We start from the raw sequence: 23394 nt of genomic DNA on the forward strand, positions 1-23394 counted from the left end.
TTTGTACTTCAGAAGTGTTCCCTTACCACTAGGCATACTTGTCACATCAAAGGGTGATGAACATCCTCAATTATTTTCAGCTGTACTTCTCAACTTTTGTGACAGAGACTGGAACTCTTTGAGTATTTCTGAAAGCTGGAGTAAGGAGTATGAAACTGCTTCCTCATCATTTAAAGATGATATATATGGACATCAAGTTATAGCATGGATACATGCCCAAAGTAATATCTGCTGGTCTTGAAGGACATATACTTAAAAAATTATTGACATTTGAATTCATATTTCCTTACAGCTATTAGTATGACTTGTGACCCTCGCATATACAGCTAAAGGCACATGACTCAATTGTAGGGTTACCTGCAGCTTGAGAGACAGAACAGGAATTCCTCCAAGGTAAGGAGAACAACTGATTGTGCAATGTATAGTATATGCTTTCAGCTGATATAAAAGTAAGATCTAAAATGTTTCTAGATCTGCATGAAAATGCATTGTTACTCAGCTGTAACTCATGCTCTGATTTAATACTGTCAAACGCTTAGAAATGTTACATTGAGAATGCAGCCAACAGAAACATTGTATTGCTTTCATTAAAATGATAAAGATCTGCAGTATGAAAAAGTTGTTTAAGTGCGATAGTCAAGGCCCCTTTGTACACAGGACACCTAGAATTCTGGTTTCTGTCAGTATACAGCTCTGTCATGTTCTACATTCCTATTTTCATGACTGAGGCATGCACACGCATGCTGTGTCCCTCCCTTCACATCCATCACCTCCTCTCTTGCTTTTTTTCACCCTTTGAAATATTATCAGTTCAACTTAAAAAATCAGAATCAATAATGAAAATGCTAAGACACGAATTTATTGCAAACCTGATAGGATAATATCATTTTTCTTATTAAAAAATGTCATCTTTATTTACCAATTTTAGAATTCCTGTCTCGAGTAGAACTATTGATTTCTTGGAGGATTTTCCTATGAGTGAAGAGCCAAACAAATAAAGCAGTTGCTCTGTTTCCACTCTTGCTCTAGTAGTTTGATATATGTTACCAAATTGCATGCTCCCTTCCATGAATTACACAGAGGGAGTCCAGGCATTGGACTAATCAGTAATACCTGGAATTTATCTAACATTTCCACAGTTTTCCAAAGCACATCATAAACATCTCTATTCTTAATTTCAGAACAATTAATTTGTTCTTATTTTTCCCATTTACAGATAAGCAAATGCAGATTAACCTTCTCATTCAGCCCTTATTGAAGTACCTAGGAGGAAGCCTATTGCAATGAGAAATACATCTGGTTGTACATATTGGCTTGGACAGGTAGTTCAAGACAGAAAAAGACCAAGAAAGTAATCCTGTGTACTAGTCCACAAGTCACCTTTTTCCTCTTACTCTCACAATGTTAGTTTCAAGTATTGTTTGAAATTAAAACTCCCCTCTAAGCTAATTTTATTTAGTTTTTCTCCTTCTGGCCATTAAGATATTAGCAGAGGTTGTGCAGGAAAAGGCCATGGCAATGAAAACATGTTTGTAGTGCAACTTAAACAAATGATATTCTCTTTTAGATTCTTCTTTAATGCTTAAGCTTTTCTAAAGATAAACCACTGCATTTTCTTTTTGGAAGGGACCTTTAAAGATCATTTAATTGATCTGGTTGGTCAAAGCCCCATCCAAACTGACTTTCAGGAAAGGGGCATCCACAACTTCTCTGGGCAACCTGTTCCAATGTCTCACCACTCCCATCATAACAAAATGTCTTCTTCATCTAGTCTAAATTTACCCTCATTCCTTTGAAAACCATTGCCCCTCATCCTTTTACTACAGGCCCTGGTCAAAAGTCTCTTTCCCTCTTTCTTTTAGCCCCCTTTATATATTGAAAGGGTGCAATGAGGTCTCCCAGGAGCTTTATTTTCTTGAGACTCAATAAGCCAAACTGTCCCAGCCTGTCCTCACAGCAGAGAGGTTCCAGCCCTCCTTTAGACTTACTCTAACATGTTTCTGTCTTTCTTATGTTGAGTGTCCCAAAACTGGAAGGAGTACTCCAGATGAGGTCTAATGAAAACAGGTAGAAGGGAAGAATCGTCATACTCAACCTCTTTGCCTCAGTTCTATTGATTTATCCCAGGTTACAAACTGACTTTCTAGGCTGCAGGTGTTTATTGTTGATTAATGTCCAAATTTTCATCCACCAGTGTTCCAAGTCTTTCTCTGCAGGGCTATTCTCAACCAATTCATGCCCCAGTCTCTACTGATACTGCTGATTTCCTTAGTCCAGGTGCTGGATCTTGCACTCAGCCTTGAACTTTATGAGGTCCACATGGGCCCATTCCCCAAGGCTGTCAAGGATTCTTCTGAAGGCATCCCTTCCCTCAAGTGCACCACTGTGTGTGATGTCACCCACAAAGTTGATGAGGGTGAACTTCAAATTATGGAGCAGATCATCTTGGGGGGAAATCACTGCGCACCTGAAGGATGGCCAAGGGATCAGGCCCAGACAACATGGATTTAGGAAGGGCAGGTCCTGTCTCACCAACCTGCTGTAGTCTGCCTGGACTTCAGCAAGACCTTTGACAACATCCCCCACAGCAAACTGCTGGCCAAGCTGTCAGCCCATGGCTTGGACAGCAACACTCTGTGCTGTTTTAGGAACTGGCTGGAGGGCCAAGCCCAGAGAGTAGCGGTGAATGGTGCCAGATTAGTCAGGCAAAATTTGCCCTTGATGAAACCATTTTGCTTGTCTCTAATCATCTCCCTGTCATCCTTATGCCTTGACACAGCTTCTAGGAGGATCTCTTCCATGATGTACTGAAAGAAGAAGATGTGCAAACAATTCCAGAGAAAAAAGTCTTCTAATACCTCCTGAGGCAATAAAGGTTGCACAGAAATGCACAGCCTTCTTACACTGGCACTCTTCACTTTTCCCAATTAGTTCTATAATCTTGTTCCACTTCTATTAATCCTCTTCTGTTTCTTTTACCCAGCTGTCCTCTTTGTATCAGAACCCGTTTGTCTCAAACTTCAGAAAACAACTGACAAATTAGGTCTGCATGATCTGGGATTATGAGAAACACTTGCTACAGGAATAAGTTGTCAAATTAGTTTCAGTAGTCCCTGTGTGTTTGCTACAATAAACATCAGAATATTTTCAAGATGCACTGTGTATGTTGTAAAGAGCACCAGGGGAATTCTGTGTTGGATATGACTCACGCTTAGATGATACAAAATATTCAGAGCCTGGAAGATATCCTGCACTATAAATTAGAAGCAATATCTATGGAAATGGTGGATGCTAATTGTTATTTATTTCTGGCCATTAGATATTTTGTGAAAGTTTACTAATGTTCTCATTCAGCTGCTTTACAATGAAAAATTTCTAGTAATACATAAGAAAAGCTAAAACTGGTATTTTGCCACATAGACATGATGCTATATATTAATCTTAATACATTTAATAAACCCAGAAGATTTCAAGACATGAAAGACTGCATTTAAAACTCATTTGTAGAGTGCAGACAGTATTTTTTCCCTAAAAAGATGGAATATGCAGTGTTGGGTTTTTTCTACTCCACCAACCCCAAAATCCTGTCATTTTATGGGAGGGATGAAGAATGGAGTATAGACCTAACAATATTTGGCCAGTTAGGTCTTTCTGATTTGTTATCAAGCTTGATTCCTATTTTCTCATCAAATTCTCTCTCCTTTTCTGGTCAGGACTGCCTTTTCATTCCTTCTATCCTTTGCTGCTATCTTTCAATCACTCAGCTCTACCTTGCCGTTTTGATATTCCTTCTCTTATCTCTCTATTCTCAAGCTGGGATGGTGTTCTTCTACCTCTTCCTATTCTATTTGATTATTGTGGTCATTGTCACTAATCATCAAGACTGCAAAGTCATATTACCCATGTTCTCTTTCATGCAGGGTTTTTATTTTAGCAAATTCTGTGTCATACTCTATCTGACTGTTTTCACACTATTTACATGTGTTTAAGAATATTGGTGTGAATTTTGGTAAAATTATCTTCTTTCCACTTTCTTTCTTCTGTCTTGGCAAGTAAAAATTTCTCCATTCACTTACCTCCTTTTCAACAAAATTCTTTGTTCATATTCACCCATGCTTTGTATACCTCTTCCTCTATTCCTTACATCCAATGACTGCACAACTCTTCTTACTGTCCTTCATTTGTTTTGAAGATGTTTGTGACTGACTAAACCCCTAGGAGTGGGATGTGTCTCACTGAATAAAACCTGCAGTAGATTTTAAGGGCAATGTACCCATGAAGCTCAGAAGATAATGTAAAGGACCTGACTTCTTTTTTTCACCACAAATGAGACCAGACAAACAGCTGTCTGCAGCTAAGTGTATCACAGTATATTGTTTTCAGTACATTTTATATCACCCTGATAAACCAGAGCTCCTGTGTCACATCACCTGCCTTCAAAGAAGCAATCTCACATTAAATGTTGCACCCTCCACACATGGAACATATAAAAGAACCAGGGTATTGGACTCTGACAGTGTCCTTCAGCTATTTGTTAATGCTGTCATTGAATCAAACAGAGCACACAGAGGAGCGTTAATGCCTTCAAACAGTGGTTTTGAGAGGCTGGGAAGTATATATATATATATATATATATGGAAAAAAAACCAGCTAATAATCTGCCCATAATACCTCTTTAGTTCCAGAAGTTGCTTCTCAGCAGATTAATATCCACAAAATCCTTCTGCAGGAGAGCATGTTTGAGTATTTTACTCTCCTGAATGTTGGATATTTCTCAAAACAGAGCACTGGCAGCTCCCCACCAGCACATACATGAGGTATGTTCATCTTTAACAGGAGAACCAGGTTGTGTGTCTGCAGCACAGGGGTAAACAGGGAATGTTTCTTCCCCACACACTGTTGTGTTTTGGATTTTGCTCTTCATTTTTCAGTACAATCCTGAGGGGAAGGGGATTGAATACACTTCAGGTTTTGCATTCTTCTTTCTGACAAAACCAATCTATGTTAATGTTATTATCTGTCATAACATTTTATCTGTCTTTGTGAGGTGAGACTTTAAAACTCCTATGATAATTTAAAAAGCAAACACAAGGTAAAGTTAAATTGTAGCAGGAAAGAGTCAGAAATCCAAGCATCTGTTAGCTTGCTCTTCTGTATTGATGGCTTGTTCTATAACCATTAGGCAAGTTCCTTTGTCTTCCAGGTTTATATTTCACCTGACAATCATGCTTGCAATATGTTGCATCTTAAAATATCAAGCCTCTCCAAAATGCATTTGTAAACAAGAGTGTTTACTGACCTCCTGGAATAATTCACCCTCAGAATGCCTCAGAAGGCAGCACCAAGAAAAGGATTGTTACACCCTGGAAACCCTCTTGGGACATCTATACCAAATTTGTACTGAAGACAATTGTTTCAGTACAGAATAAAATGCAAACCTTTTCTTCAGCAGATATTTCAGACAGTTGAAATTAATTTTTATAGGCTCAATTGTCATTCAGCTTTTTTGCAATATATATGTTGCAGGCTCTAAATGGGAAAACAGACAGATGAATAGATTATCCAGAAGGTATTTCGATTTTTAAAATTGTTTTAAAATAAAAATGCATTTGTGGAATATTTATTTTAATAAACTTTGTAAACTAAAATAAGCTTTGTAATAGCCATCAGAGTGATTATGCAGTGCTTAAAAATAGCTCACAATTGGTAAGGAACAAAAAATGAAAGTAATTTCATAGAATCAGAGAATGGTTTGGGTTGGAAGGGACCTTAAAGATTAAATTCCCCTTTCATGGACAGACCAGATCGCTCACAGCTTGATCCAACCTGACCTTGAACCCATCCACGACCTCCCTGCGGAACATGTTCTAATATCTCACTACTGTATTTTTCTCTTGGGTGATTTATCAGCTTTTCCCCCAAACTTAAAAAACAAATATTTCTTTACTGTATCTGAAGGAAATACTGTATTTATTCCTCTGCATTACATACTCTCTCATTTCTGCAAATGGTTTGCAAATGTCAGACTTGCCTTGTGGCACTAGATTCAGACTTCTCAGGGTTATCTCCATGGAAAAGTCTACTAGAGATATGATTTGCACAGCTTTTTGTTGTCTTCTTTGGACCTTGAGAACCCTGAAACAGAAACTCCATTCTGTTTAATGAAGGAGATGTTGTGAAAAGATGCAAGAGGTTTTCTCGATGCTATAAACAGGTTCTACAATGAGGCTTAAAAGCTGCAGTCTCTTAGATGAACCCGCAGTAGAAGGAACAGTAATGCTCTCATGCTTCTATGAGTTTAAGATCAAGAGGAAACCAGAGGAAGAAAGGTCATGTACACTGACTATGAGTTTAGTGCCTTGACTAGCAGAGTATTTGTCACAAAGAACTTCCAGGTGACCTTGGGAAGCAGATCACATTATGAACTCTAAATTAGGACAAGTAAATCTTCATAATCTGTGGAAAAAATATCACACACTGATCAAAATGTGCAGGTTCTCAATGCTGAATCTGCAAGACAGGCACATCAAGCAGCTCTCAGAGATATTTTAGGGTCATTCAAACCAGTTCCTATCCTGACTCTGAATCCTATGTCTTGCTGAGACCAATTTGCAATGTTTCAGAGAGGACAGAGAAGAACTGCAAAATTCCTGTTACATTTCAAGGGAAAAAAAAAACCTAAATATGGAGGCTAAACAAAAAGTCTAAATCATGACCTGTTATATAAATATGACATAATAAAGTAGAAATTACTTTCACATGTGCTTGGAGATAAAAAAAACCCATCTCTACCCAAATTTTTCTCTTTTGGGGAATTTTTGATGCAGTCCTCCTGTATTCTTTGAAACTTCTAATTTCATTCCTTATTCCTTCTGGATGAATATTTATATTAAAAATAAAATCTTTAGGAGGCCATATTTTCTTTGGCTGTTCTTTTTCATGTCCTGAGTTTCCATGTTTTAGAAGTTATTTCAATACACAGTAGAATAATGTAATTAGGTGGATTCATCAATAGTAACATCGGCTAATGTTCTCTCTGTCTCTTCTGCACTGAATGCAGTTTGGGTGAGTCACTCTCTTCACAGAAATTTTGAGAACACCATTTGGGCTTTTCATACTTGCAACTAATGTGCTGACATTTAAAATAATCAGTTTGCACCTCAAAAAGAAAAGGCTTGAGAAAGCGGAGAAATCCAAAATGTCTGATTGATCATTGTGTTACTTAGCTTTCAAGCTGGTTTAGCTGCACCTGATTTTCCATAGCCAGCATAAGACTAGTAGGAAAGGGCACTAATGGAATGCTGAAAAGAGCTTCATTTGAGCTGATATGCAAGATCATTTTGTGATCAATAGCAACAGTTATAACAATGTATTTTGAGGAAAGCATACACAACAGTCATGATCTGATGTTTATCATAGCATTAGAGCCTTTTGCAGACCTGTCATGGAGCAAATAAGAAGACCTTATGAGGCAAACCAATCAGAAAAGGAATGACAGACTTTATGTTTTGAGAGTATGAGCTGTTAAATGACGAGCCAGAAAATCACTATTGTCTGGAGAAAGTTTTAAGTGTTGGTCAGGAACAAAAAGGTGCAAATGAGGTCTATTAGGGATACTTCTGAAACCATGGATAGCATCACCTTGTTCAAAAATATCAACCCCAACAGACATAATACCAGAGTTCTGATGGTCATGTTTGTTTGACATAGCACAGAAAATATTTTGTTATCTGTACAGAGAGGACAAGTCATTTTTCCAAGCAAGAAGAACATTTAGTCTTGATAGACGATGTGGTTAGCAAATTCTGATTGAAATTCAAGTGTCGAAATGATGGTCCTAAAATCTACATATTGATCAGGAAGTGGATCAAAGAAAAAAACCCAGCATTTTCAATTCTTTTAGTTTGCTCAATATACCTGCAAAGCTGTTAATTTTTGGAAAGACACCTTTCTTCCTTCTTTTGGTGTAAAAACAAAAAGGTCTACCTGTAGATTACATGCACCCTTTAGTACATTATTTTGTCAAGTTTTAAATGCTCTCATCTAGACACTTGTCTGTTTTCTCTACAAATTATAAACTAAGAAACTCTTCTGTTCAACACTCAACTAAACAAAATTCCTAAATGCAAAGAGGAAAGAAGAGGAGGAGGAGAAAGAAACTAATGAATTATATGGATTAGCATGAGAACAAATAATAGAGCATAAGAAAGTGGGTGGCCATATTCCATCACTTGACAAGTCTGTTACCTAGGAAACAAAAGACTGAATGATTGCCTAAATGACCCTATGCCTGTGGATTTAAATTGATGAAATTATACAGGACTGCAATTTGTGCAGACGAGGAAGTAGATTGTCAGGGTCACTGTTTATTAGGTGAAATAAAAAAGCCTAAAAAGCCTATTTTCATTCTGATGAGTTTTTAAAGCGTTTATTACCTAAGTCTTCTGTCTTTATTATCTAAGTTTCTGACCTAACAAAACTATGCAATAAAAACTAACCAATCACCCCATCCAGCTGATTAATCACCCTTTTTAAAGACTCCTGTAGAGGACACTAATCATTGACTGAACTCCAGCTCTCATCAGCAGGACTCAAGTTGATTCCAACAGCCATCCAGATGGTGTTGTTAGAACAGCATTTTGACTACTAACAAGAAGTTCATTAATCTGCTATGTCTGCTGGCTTTCTACCAAAGGCAATCCAGTTGAAGAAACCACAGTGTGTCCTCACATGTGATGATGAACAGATATCACTCATTAATTTTGTAGTAGAAAAAGCTGCTAAAGCATTACTATGCTATCATATAAAAACCTTTGTAAAAATATGAAATAATCACCAAAAGAATCATAGTGTTTGCTCTCCCTTGACAAAATAGCCCTGAGGAACTCAGAGAAACCTTTGCAAGAATTTAAAGGGTGTGCTCTTTTGATACAGCGCAATTAAGTTCTTCAGTTGTTCTTATTGTCACCAACCTCCCAAACCTTCAGGAAATTAGACTATTTCCAATGATTTTCCAATGATCTGTTAGCACACTACTTCTTTATTTTTCTAAACAAATGAAACATTGCTCAAAATGGAAATAGTATTTTTAATGATTCAGAATGCTCAGGCAGTCACTTCACATGTTGGCTGTTTCAGAATGAGTGTAAGAATGCAGCAAGCTTCAAGTGAACAGAATCTGGATCAAAATCTCGACTTGTATTTGCTTCTTGTTAAAAAGTTCCTTAAGCTGAACACATGCCAATATTAGAATCAACAGCAGACTCACCTTGAGAATGGGGTTTCAGCAAAATGTGATTGATTTTGTTCTTATTCACAGAAAGATGTGACATCCCATGATGGCAAATTTCTGTGCCAATAAACTGGCCAAATGTGCTTCTGGTGTAAAGACTTCAGTTTCAACAGAATCTCTTCTGTGAGATGTTTCGTAAGAAACAGTATGTTGTGACCCTGATGATGAGGTGTTTGTAGGTTATAATTTATTACTATAAAATATACAAAATTATAAATAGATAATATCATAATTATCTGTCAAAATCAAGGAAGAATATTGAGACATTGGAGGATACCATGGAGGAGAAGGGCATAATCTCTTACAGAAGCTGTGATCCATGGAGAGCCTGCACTGGAGTAGGTTCACCCTGGAGGATTGCAGTCTGTGGAAACATCCATGCTGGAACGGTTCACGGAGAACTACAGACTGGGAATGGAATGGAATGGAATGGAATGGAATGGAATGGAATGGAATGGAATGGAATGGAATAAACCAGGTTGGAAAAGACCTTCGAGATCATCGAGGCCAACCTATTATCCAATGCTATCTAATCAACTAAACCATGGCACCAAACTGGAGCAGGAGAAAAGTATGAAGAGGAAGAAGCAGCACAGTGGAACTATTATGGTAGATGAAGTTTTAGTCTTTGCTGGTGTTTCTCACTGTCTAGCTTCATTTTAATAGGTTATAAATTACATTTATTTTCCTAAGTTGATCTGTTTTGCCCATGACAATAATAACTGGTAAGTGGTTTATCTTGCCTCAAGATATTATTAATTTTATCTTCTCCCCTGTCCTGTAGAGTAGGGAGGTTGAGAGAGCAGCTGGGTGAGGATCTGACAGCCAGCTCAGGTTGATCCACCATACAACTTTTGTCAAACTTCATTTTTGCACTGTAGGCTTCTGACATGAGATTCTCTAGGTCAGTTGCCTTCCAAACAGATTTTGCATTGCAGCTATAACTCTGTCAGTAAAAGCAAAGAGATGGGAAATAAAACTACGTTGATGTGATGCTCACTTACGTGTTTGCTAATGCTTGCCCATGACACTAATTACACTCATGCAGAAGTTTAAAGCAAGGAAGATACTTTCACTAGTTCCTTAGGTGTGGATTACTTCCTCATTGTATTTTTTTATAAAATTTTGTTTTGTTTAGGAAAATTCACTTCACAAAAGCATTTAATCCATTTCAGTATTAACAAAAACAACAAATAGATGAAATTCATAAGTGTAGCCAGTTTTGACCGGAGAACTTGGCAAAATTCTGATTTCATTGATCCCTGTGAAATCTTACTGTCAGCAGTATCAAGAATTTCATCCTGGATGTAATAAAAAAGATTTTATCCCTTCACTGTTTGTGACTTCTTGCTGGAGGCTGCAGTCTTACTTTCATTTCCTTGGAGACTTCCGTCCTGAAATGCCTTGTCTTCACTACATTTCCTTCTTACCCATGATTATCTCTGTTGCAACAGCACAGCTTTGTACTTTAGCACATACTGAACCAGAGAAGGCAGCTGCGGACAGCCAGACCTAAGAATCCAACTGTTTCACAGAGATTTAATCAGGCTTGGGTATAGGATTATTAAAAATACCTCTGCTGCTGAAGTGGAGACCTGAGGACTGGAAGAAGTGAATGAGAGAGCAAGGGAACATTGCTGTGGGAAACTGTCAAAAGCCTTACTAAAGTTCAGGTAGATGACATCTACAAACTTTCCCTCAGTTGCTAAAATAAACATGATAATGTTGGTAAGAACATTTACAACCAGCATTTGATTACTCTTCTTCCTCAGACTAAGATAGTTAGTTACTTCAGCCCTCTTTTAAATTCAGGGAGTAACATTCCTTTATTTATGACTGACATGAAATGTTCGTTGGTTTTGGTTATTTTGTTGGATGTCTTGCTTCCTTACTTGGAGCAGCAAGTCACTGACTTCCTGTAAAGAGAAGACAAGTAGAAATCCTCATCTGGATTGCAGCTATGACTTCTCATCTTAAATGTCTATCTTTTGTTTTAATTTTCAGCTATGTTTTTCATCCTTTACATTTTAATTCATAGACACACATATATATGTCTCTAGATGAAATCTGATGTTGCAGATTTAAAATCCTTAGTAGATGAACCTATGCCAGGTTTTGCACTGTGCAAAGCAATTGCCTATTAAACCAGTCACTTGTTATTTGGTTAGAATAGACAAGTATTTCACATACATTTTGCATGATTCTTATTATCCCTTATTAACATTATGTTCTTTTGCAGGTAAATGCTTTATCATTAGGCATTTGCCATGCTTATTCCAATAATGATTTTTCCTTTAAGGCATTGATGACAACGTGCACCTCTTTGTCCGTCTGTCTGTTTGGGCCAGTTTGTTGAACTGGATCATAATTCAAACTTGGATGATGATTAGGCAGGCATTTTACTGTAAAACTGAATGCCAGTCAAGGTGGGGAGGTATTGGTCTGGAACAACAATAACAAAAATACTAAACAAAAAACCTGAAGGTGACCTACAGCTTCCTATGAATACTGCCTGTAGGAGTTAACTGCAAGAAAAATTGCTTTTGGGAGAGAAAAAAGGTGCAGATCTGGTCTGCTTCTCAAAACTCAGTACATCATTTTTCAGAGCAACAAATGCACAATAAGATTTGTTTATACAAAACAATGGGAAGTATGTTAGGGTAGGAAGAGAAAAGGTGGCTGGTGGCATGGTTTGGCATGAGGAAAGGTATAGCAAGAGGAAGACTGCAAGTAAAGGGAGCTTGAAGCAATTCTGTGAGTAGAATGTAGTCTGGCCATCATTCATGACTTTGCCAACCTTCCTTGCACCATCAGCCTTGGCAGGTCCACTTTGGTAGTCTTGGACTCTGCAAACACTGCAGCTGCTCTTAATGATAGGCAAATCTGCTTTGGGAATAAGAGAGAGATTTTACCTTGCCTTTTAAAGAGACAGAAACAAGCAGAAATCTGAACCTTCTCTTAGGAATTAAGAACAAGAACAGAACAACAAAAAAGAGGAAATTTTTGCTAGTACTTCAGCCAGTCACCTATTTTTACTGAGTTTCAGTAGACAAAAAGATGTACACAGTGACACAACTTTGGTGCACCTTTCTTTAGCTTCAGTGAGACATTCTGTGAAGGGTGTGGAATGAAAAATAAGTATGCTGTAAAGTATATATAAGTACAGCCAAAATAGATCAGATTTGCTCCTTCTTTCATGGACTACCTATTCAAGTTCAAAGGATCTTGATGTATAAGAAATCTTACTATTGTGATGAAACTGGTTTGTTCAGTTTAAGAGGCAGATGTAGAATACATTCCATGCAGGTAGTATACTGTAATAAGAGTCTCCCATTTTATTTGATGTGCCAGGAGAAACAGGAGTATTTTGCCCTGAATACCCACAATTCATTATATGAAATATGCTGCAGTACTCTCTTTTCCCATCTTACCATATTTTCAGTGAGAGTTAGCACTTTCCCTGCTATGGAAATTTGCTCTTAAGAATTCAATGTGATGGCTCAAATGTATTTTCTATTAACCCATGATTATTTTATCTCCCATGACTTTCTTTAATATCAAACATTGATTTAGTTAAATAGCCTGGATTTCTTATCTAATGAACAGTTAACTATATGAATATTTTTAATTCCTGGTATATGCATTACCTGTCTAAGTGCTTCCCAGTCAAATTACTCCTTCCATGCACTCTAGCCCTGTGCCACACGAGTCCTGCTGCTCTCAGAGTGTCACTATAGAGCAAGCACACTGGTGAAACCTGCTGTAAAAACAATGACAGCAGGATCCTGACCTATGCTCAAATTGTTCTTTCCTCATGGATCCAGCCAGTGAACTGGAACAGTCTGAGAACTGGAAGAACTAATTCTGCTGACAAGCCTTTCAAGCTTGATGTCCCAAAGACACAGTATTTACCAAGTTTACCATTTCATGGATGACTGCTCTACTGAAGAAAAAAACCCCCAAACAAACAACCTTTCAAATAAAAGTACAAAACTGTCTTAAAAAGTAATACTACAATTGGTGCAAAAAATGCTCAGTAAGAAAAACTAGCAAATATATTAAATGATGAACAGCCATTGTAGCTTGTGATCAGATTAATAAATAGCCTGCATTATTCACAGCTTAAAGGCTTAGGTTGTGCTCCCATTAAAACCCAAGTATTCTCAAATTGCTTTCAGACTTGCATTCATGAAAGTGATTTTTAACACATGGGAATAAAGCATTTCCTTTCTTTATGATGCATTTTCAGGTCTTCCATAAGGCATTTCCATGCAAAAATAGTCCCTGCTAGAAATATTCAAGCAAATGCCTATGCCTCATGAATATTCTAGCAGGTCAGTCATTGAAGCATGTGGGGCTGACAAGTTTTCTCCAAATGATTCCTCTGCAGGGTGGGAATTCTTATGCCAGAACTCATTACATTTTAGCAGCAACATGGTCCATTAATCCTTGTAGTGATCTGGGTAGTGATCTCCCATTTTCCTCTGACTATTCATAAGGACTTCAGTATTATATTATTGTAAGTTCCAGGATGAACAAGAACCATTTATACAGCACTAGAACAAACCTCACTGATTTACACACACTTACCTTGTTCAAGATATGAAATGTAATTAAACAGAAGAGTTAACATGATCTCCATTTCTGAGTCATCAGCAAATTATGAAACTGAGTCTTCAGGGAAACAACTTTGACCTTTACATCTGTGTCTTTACCTCTAGCTAGAACATCAACAAATCACACCTACTTTATCTCAGTCAATTACTTGAACTCACAAAATTTCTTTAACAACCTATGTGAACTGTTCAGCTTTGCCCCACGAACCCAAAGATTCTTTAACGTCCTTAAGATCTAAACTGAAACAGCTTTAATTGACTTAACTCTAAAATAACAGCAGTGCAGTAACTGAATGATGAATGTTTCATACTCAGCTGAAAACACAGCTAATCAGAGTGAGCAGATATGCAGTATGACCTGGAGATTAAAAAGAGATGATATTCCAATGTGAGGTTACCCAGTGTTACAGAAGCTGTATATTGTGAAAGTAAGTAAAAGCATCTGAAATCACTGCAGAGGAAAAAACTTTCTAAACTCAAATGTCTCACAGCACAGGATATGGAAAAAGTAATAATAAATAAATAATAATTAGTAAGAAGAGCAAATCAGAAGAAATGTGTATTTGAAGATGGAACTCATTTCACCAAGATCAGGACTACATTTGTTAAAATATTTACATGCTACTGCAAATGTTCTCTATTAATAGTAAACTGGCTAACATCAAGACCTTACCAAAAAGAATTTACCTGAATCTCAGTGATGTTTGCCATATTTATTCCATTTACCAGAAGACACATTCCAATTGTTCACCCTGAAGGAGACTTTCTAAAGGAATAGTTGTCAGCAAGGCACTAACCGGCAGAAGCGGCCAACCATTTTCTGACTTAAGTGCACATGAAACCCACAAAATGCTGTCTGTATTTTTCAGAGGTTATGATCATCTCTAACACTTCAGTTTAGTGCCTTCTGTTCCCCTGAATAAGCCTAGGAATTGAAATCCACTGTGGTATGGTTCAATGGTCCCTCAGGTTGAACTTTATGGGAGTGACAGGGGTGTAAAGTTGTCATCGGTGGAATTCCAGTTACAGAATTCATTTCCCACTGCTGGTCTAATAAAACACAAAACTCATCTACTTGGAGTGCAGGCAGTTAGCAGTGTTTTATGAGGCACTAACTTGAACCAGTATAAGTTGATATATATATGTTGGGATTTGTCTTTGAGCTGCTCCCTGAATTTAATTGTGAATAAATACTGTCAGACCTTTACACTAAATTTGATTTTTAATGCAGAAAATTTGATGAAAAACTCAGCAATACATGAGGGTAAAGTGTATAGTAATGACACCATTGTGTGGACAGAATAAAGTCTACATTTATAATTACAAATGGGGAAGAAAAGAATCTGTTTTAACAGTGCCATGAACAAACAACTAGAATTTATGGTGGGTGTACTTTAAAATCGGCATTCCTCAGCACTGCAGAAGTGATGACATAGTGTCACTGTGTATGTAGGCCTTGAAGAACTCATATTCAAATACAATATAGAATCAGGCATAAACCTTCCCACAGCTACTCACCTGAGGAAGCACATCATCTTTCATCTTGTTTGGCAGAATATCAGAAGTAACCCTAACGTTTTAGTGATGGGTCAAGAGAGAGCTATTTTATGGTTGCCTGCTATGGAAAATGATGTGTGGCATTTTTTGAGATATATATTTTATGGTAAAAATCAGTTTTCTCTTGACTGCTTTGGAACTTTACATGCTGAGTTCAATCACCAATATTTCAAGTGATTGCACCCTTACCCTACACTTAGAAGGGAACAAGAGTCATGAACTCTTCCAGTGCAGAGCAAGACAAAGAATATGTGCTCAACCACCAAGCATGTCTGATGTTTCCACTTTGTAAAATCTAAAATGCATTCCTTACAACACAGACAGATAATGCTGAAATTCATCTCACAGAATCTTCATCCTTCTGAAATGAAAAAATCAGTTTACAAGCACAAGGTGGAAACACCAAAAATGACTGATGATGACAGACTACCTTCAAATTCCCACTGCGTTTTTTCGCTGACTCTACTTGGTAATTCTCACCAGGAAAAGACTAAAAGACAATATAGTAAGGGTAAGGAAAGACACCAACAAATGGGAATAGAAATGAAACAAAATAGTGTATCACATTCCAAATGTGGGTTTTGGTTGAAATCATCTCCTATTTTAAGAAAGGAGAAGAAGTAAGAACAAAAAAAAAATTAAACTATGACAATTTCCATCTCAAAATATACTACATGCATTCAGTTTATAACATGGGGGATTAATCCTGCTGTTTTTCTTCTACTACCCAGCTTGCCATTAATCTGCATGGAAAATGCAGCTAAAAGGAACTGTTGCTGCTGCAGAGATCCACAGCTGGGTAGCAGGCTGAAAGCACCAGAGCTGAAAGAGTGAAAAAAAAGAGTAACGAGACTGTGTTGCTCCTCTTCAAATTCCTTCCATTATGGAAGCATAAGGCTGCTTGTTGTACAGATGTGATCAGCCTTCAACCTTCAGTCACCTTCTTTTGTTTAGGAGAAGTGGGTTTTTTTCTTCTTTTGTTCTCATTTCTTCTGTGTACAAAGCAATATTGTTGAGCTAAACAACTGCTCACGTGTGACAATGACAGTTTAAATCATAAATAATATGTTGGCCTTGTATGCAAAAACTCTTACTACTGAATCTCTTCCTATCTACTACATTAGAGCCTTAAACAGGAATGGATTGCACATTTGGATTTTACTTTAACTTTATAAGGAAAAGATACAAGAGGCACATATTTTTTGCCTTGGATGGGATAACATAAAAATTTATTCTCTGGTTTCAGGAAGCCTATTACTCCCTCTTTTTCTCTTTTCCACTAGGACACTACTGATAGGAATTTAGCTAGCCCAGATTCTCATTCTCTGTGTCTGTCAGGTGACTGCAAAATGAAGTCCCAATGGCAGGACCAAGAATTAAATGAACAGTCTAAATATCTGACACCCAATAATGAAACCTTAAATTCCTTTTAAAGTTTCAAGCAGAAGAAGAAAAAAACAAGGTTTCTTTGGGAAGAGGAAAACATCAGTAGGGTGAATGAAGTTGCACTGCTTGTATGCAAGATCTTTTTATATTGGAAATGTACATATGCTACATTCTTGAAAGATTGTAGAATAAAGGGCAGTAGTCCTCTGTTAATCATGTGAAATTATGGGAAAGATCACTCTGAAAGCATTTAGGGAGTAATAAAAGAAATAATATTAGCTGTAGTGTCACAAGGAAGACCCACTTAACAGAAGTCCTTTAAATCAGATAATGATCAATGCAGTTCATTGGTTTATTTACAACATGTAATTAACTTAATCACTGAACGATACCTTCAGGGTCACTATCAGTAACACAGTAGCTAAACCAGATGCTTACAAAATGTTAATGAACACCTTTCTGCAATTTTTACACAACATTTCCTTGCCTCTATAGTCCTGTGGCTCCCAATGTTTGCTCACCTTGGCGGATGTAGGTACTCCCATATACTTGTGCACCCCTTTGGTTCCCCATACCCCACAGACCCACATATTAGTAATTAATTCCCCCAAGTCACAGCCAAACACCTGAGGTGAGTCCCTGTGAGCTGCTCCTGTGCTGTCACCCCACAATCTGGGCACTGGAAACTCATGGTGTCCAGTCAGGAGGATGCTCTGCCTTGCCTAGGCAGGGGTAGCAGTATTGAAGGGGTAATAGTTGATAGTATCACGAGAGGTTTGAGTGTTTCCCCAGGCTCACTCCAGAGTCCTGCCCCATGCTTAACAGGTTTTCTGTTCTTTAATTAATCTTTCCAAACTGGCTTCTCTCAAAAGTCTTTTGATATTCCTCTGCTTGCTGTTTAATCTGATTGAAGATCACTTTCAGCATTGTTCATTTCCTCAGCAGTGCTGTCAAGAGAAGCCATGTGGATTCTCTCACACCAGAGGCTTTCATTGGCCCCCAATAATATCACTAAACAGAGATATTACAAAGTTCTAGAAGGCATTCCCATAGGGTTCCTCTGCAATTAAGCCTGTCAGTGAGGATTTGGGGACTGAAACTCTGCTCTTTTAAAAGGATATGAAAAGCTGCAAGGCAAGCACAAGAATACTATATCAAATATTTTCTAAAATTTATAATCTTGTCAACACTTGACTCTAGTAAAAAAAAAATGGATTAGCAGTGCAGGATCATCTGCAACTATCAGTAGCAGGTTCAGATAACTGTCACATTTGTGCCTTTGCTGGTCTCCGGATAATAGTTTTTTCATCATCCATTCTTTGCATTACATTTTATTAACAATAAACTCTGATGTATGTTATGCCCCTGCATATACACAGCAACACAGACTTTGAACAACTAGTCATTCTTCTCTGCTCATACCAAGTTGATTTAAATGCATGTTGTGCAAACAAACATGTGCATTTATTGATTTAGTCCTGAAAAAATAAACCAAAAGAACCAGAAAGAAACAACTAAATGATGTAAATTTGGCACATAATGTTTATCAAAATACAATTTGTTCCTACTGCTGCACAAGTTTATTACATGTCTGTAATGGGACAACCAGAGAGCAATCATCCAAAATTATATTTGCTGGAGATTCAATGGACTGCAGATATAATTTCTATCTCTATCCAAGGAAACAGGCCTTGCATGAACACTTACACACCCACTTTAATGAAAGGTTATGAAATTCTAGAGCCTCACAACTTGCACAACTCCAGTGAATATTTGTGCAACAATTTCTCCCTTGGATTGACTACTAGCAGTGTTGTGAGTTGCATGGAGGAACTACCTTGCTCTGACAGTGCTTTCTCATTTATACCTCATTTATACCTCATTTATATTTATTTATATATATATAAAATATATATATATATTTATATTTATTTATATTTATTTCTCATTTATACCTCAGGGTACCTTAAACACCTAGTCATGCAGCTTCATGAGAAATCACCTGAGGGAAACAATGAATTTTGTTTAAAATAAAATTTATACAGAAATGAGTAGTACATTGTGAAATCCTTGACTGGAGAAAAAGTAAATGACCATTCCTTAAACATTCATTTTATTTTCCTTCATAGAAAAAAAAAGACATTAGGAAGAAGAAGAGGAGGAAAGAGTGATTTCCAAAAAGAGAGGAAAAGAGGGTGCTTTAAAACTCAAGTTAGTGACCAGCTAAATGCAAAGAATGAATAAAAGTAATTAAGAAGAGAGAAAGCATAGATTTTTAGAGAGAGAATCAGCAAAAGGCCATGTTGAACTGATTAGCAGACTATGTAGCGGGGAAATGCAAACTCTCTTCTTAATTCCTTCTTACTTCCAATCAATGTTTCTTGCTCTTCCCTCAAGACACTGTAACATTCCCATAATTGTTTTAAACTCACACTAGAAGCCACTGAAACACTTTCTCTTCTATACTCTATGTCTTGATTAGTTTAAATCTCATTCAGCACTGCACAAGCATACAAGGTTATAACTCTTCCAATGGATTGCATTTTATGATGCATACTAAAACTGTTTTAACATGGACCATAATCCACCACCCATGTTCTACATTGTGCTGTTATTTATTCCCATGCAAATGAGCTGAATGATGTGCCTTCAGATCTCCTTTTTATTCCTTGTTATCCTAATATTACAAAAACAAACAAACAAAACATTTTAGCACAAAAATTATTTAATAAGGTCCAGGCAGATTAGACCTGGTAGGAAAAAAAATATTCTGATTCAAGAACACTTCTAATTTTTAACACTTTTAACTTTAGGACTTTTAATGGAAAGGATCACTAAACCTTCTGCTGACTTGAATGTAAAAAGAATAAATATACAGTAAACATACCAACTAAATATTGTAATAGAGAGGTTGTGTGTAAAAGTTTGAATAAAAATTGATCCTTTTTGTTAGGTTCTGAAGAGAAACAGCAGTTATGTTTACAACTTAAAGCAGTGTCTGCTAGAGACATGAGAGTTTCCTAAATTTGGAGAGGTCTATGGAGCCTGAGCACCTGATGCATGCAGAAAGGTTCAGTGTTTTGAAAAGCAGAGGAAAGAGTCCCTTCGTTTTCTTAAAGTTATTTGACCTCTTAAAACCAAAAGAAAAGAGGATAGATTCTATACACCCCAGAAAAGAATGTACAGACTTCCTATTCAGAAACTGATAGCTTCTCAAAAGCAGATAAAAGACTAATAGTATTTAAATCTACTATATCTATATCTATATCTATATCTGGTATACATATGTGTGTGTCTATATATGTGTGTATATATATATATGGTATATACCATATATATTTATTTACCATTTATATATACACTATTCATTTACCATTTATATATATATAAATAAATATAAATATATATAAATATAAATATAAATATAAAAATAAATAAATAAATATATAACTATATTTTTTTCTACCTGTAGCTGTTGTTTATTTGACTAAGGGAGCGGAACATCTTCCTTATGAGGAGAGGCTGAGAGAGCTGGGGCTCTTTAGTTTAGAGAGGAGAAGACTAAGGGGGGTCCTCATTAATGTTGATAAATACATAAACAGTGAGTGCCAAGAGACTGGAGCCAGGCTCTTCTCAGTGATGCCCAATGGCAGGACAAGGGGCAATGGGTGTAAGTTGAGGCATAGGAAGTTCCATGGAAACAGAAGGAAAAGAATCTTCACTGTGAGTGTGATGGAACACAGACTACCCAGGGGAGTTATGGAGTCTCCCTCTCTGGAGACACTCAAGACCCACCTGGATGCATTCCAGTGTGATCTGGTATGGGTGATACTGCTCTGACAGAAAGGTTGGACTAGAGGATCTTTCGGGGTCCCTTCCAGCTCCTAACATTCTGTGATTTCTTTTGACAAGGATTCCAAGAAAAATTAAACTTTGACTTCTAGAGGTGGTCCGATTTTGTCTTACATTGTTGGAAGATTAAATAACTGCTCTACTATTACTGTGCTGGGAGTAATTCTCATTTTGTACTGGAATACATGGCACTGAATTTGAAAATCCTTAATAGCAAATGCCATTTGCTTTCAATATTTTCTTTTTTTTTCCCCCCCTTCCTACTGAACAAGCATACAGTAAGAGCACACAAAATGCAAAGTAAATGTTACTACAGCAAAGTCTCCTCAGTGAAGTCCAGCTAAGAGTGCAGTTGCCCTTTTCTAGCTAATTGGGAAGATTGCTTGAAAAAGTCATTGCTGATTTTTATGACAGCTACTGGGAAGCTATAGGAACCTGTTTCAAGGGGAATTAACATATAAAAAGAATATTACTGAGCTTCTTGGTTTTTTTGCAGGTGAGAACCATGCTGACAGTGGATTAACCTTCAATTTCTGTGGAAATGCTACGTGACATTTCAGAGATGGGACTCTGTCCTCTACTTTTCAAACCCACTGAATCTTTCTGCATGCATCAGCTGCTCAGCTTGCATAGACCACTCCAAAATGTAGAACCAGCACCTCTGGATCACTGGCCCAACAAAGCCTGTATTCTTCCCCATCTCTCATGGCTCTTCTGTTTGCCCTAAATGGGATTTTTATATCCCAAATTTGCTCTGTAATGCCTCTTCTCTACTTGATTTCCACACTTATTCCTCCTTTGCTCCTCAGGAGACTTAACTGTAACCAGGATTATGTGCTTAATGCAGAAAGAGACTTCAAATTTTATTTTTCCAATAACAGATTTTTCTATTGGCATTAAATATTTTGTGATGCTGTCAGACTTTCCAGTTGAACATAAACAGGATCCTTCATCAGAAGGAAAAAAAACCCTCTTTTTCTGTTTTCTAGTTCCAGACCAAAATGTGATTCTCTCAGTTCTTCCTTATTTTCATAATCCATTCATTTCACACAAGATCTGGTGCCCTTGAGGGAATCTCACATCTGATTAGTGTAACTCCTTCTTGTGCAGGAGTAGGGCTACTGTAGACCTCCTGAGTAAATAGAGGGAATGTTTGAAAAAAAGCAAGGAGCACTGCTACAAGGAAAAGAAAAAGTTTTGTTAACTGTGTCTCTTTAATTTGTGTTAAAAGTTAGGTCATAGTAAGTTCTTTAAAACAAACCATCATATGATGTCATCCTTTCTTGGGGGCACAAAAGGGCATTAAAAATACACTGGTAGTGAAGGCCTGAGAAATTAATTATGCCAGGAAGGCTGGAGATGAATTTGCTAGAGATAGAATTATTACTTTTTGAGGAGCTAAATCAGAGATATTACCTAAACTAGTAAGAAACATAAGAGAGCCTATGGTGGTGTCAAGATGATGAGCTGAAAGACATTTTGACTTAGTTTCAATTTTTACTGCTTTTAACTTGTGTGGACTACAGAACTTGTGATCAGTCAGTAATTAACCTTCAAATTACAATTTTGAAATCAAATTCATTGCAATGTGTAGATGAATCTGAGTCTTAGGCTGAAAAGCCTGAGGAACTCATTTACCAGCTAGGGAAAGAGTTAAGAATTCAGAAATAATCCTTTAGTTTCTGTGCAGAATTTTCAGAGGCATTTACATGGAGGAATAAATTGGTTCTGTTTAAGAAGTCAGTTTCAATTCTGTTTCCATTTGTTATCATCTATTAGTTAAAACAGTATGCATGAAGAAAGCTGATGGTGCTACAATGATATTTAAATATATGAAAAGATTATTTTTTAGCTAGGAAGATCAGAATATTCCCAATGAAATCTGTGGAATTTTATACCAGCTGAGAGCCTTACTACTCTAATTACTTTTCCAAATGTATCTACCATTTTAGTTACCTACAGTTTTAATAATAAATGTTTCTACAACTCTATGTATTCAATGAAAAAAATCTGTATAATACCAAACTGCTTACCAGATGTGCTATGAATGTATCATCTGTTCTAGTGGGGAAAAAGGAAGCAATGGGAATTTAGAAGATACTGAACTGTTCAAGTGGAGGAACAAGCTCATCTCTCAGATGTTACCCTTTGAAGTGTCTTATTTTTACTAGGAAATGTAAAGTGCTTAAGTATAATTTGGAAAGCATGCAGGTGAGTGACAAAATGTAAGTCACAGAAGTTACTATGAATAGTCATACGTTGCACTTGACATCTTGATGAATTTATGAGCAGGCTACTGCATCAAAAATAAATAGCCGAAATAAGTAAACCAACAGGACTCTGACTCCACTGGGCTGCCAGCCCTTCTTTTGTTAACCTAGATGTTGAAAATAGCACTTCAAGTCACCAAAATTTTCCAGTGAAGGGAAAAACCTCCATTGCTTGGGAAAGAACTAAAACTGGAGTGCAATCAGTCATTCATCATTTCAGTGTTTCGGGTGTAAATTTAGTTTGTGCTATGCAGAGGTTTGTAGGGTTTTTAGCTAGTATTGTTTGGATACAGGTGTTCACTGTCACTGTGTCATGGAGGAACCCACAAAACAGACAGCAACAGCCACCTGAAATCTGTGGATTTATTAGAATTAATCTTCTCTCCTTCCCAACACAATAAAATTCCAGATTTGGATATCA

The sequence above is a fragment of the Dryobates pubescens genome, chromosome 11, assembly GCF_014839835.1.
Source record: "Dryobates pubescens isolate bDryPub1 chromosome 11, bDryPub1.pri, whole genome shotgun sequence".
NCBI classification, from domain to species: Eukaryota; Metazoa; Chordata; class Aves; order Piciformes; family Picidae; genus Dryobates; species Dryobates pubescens.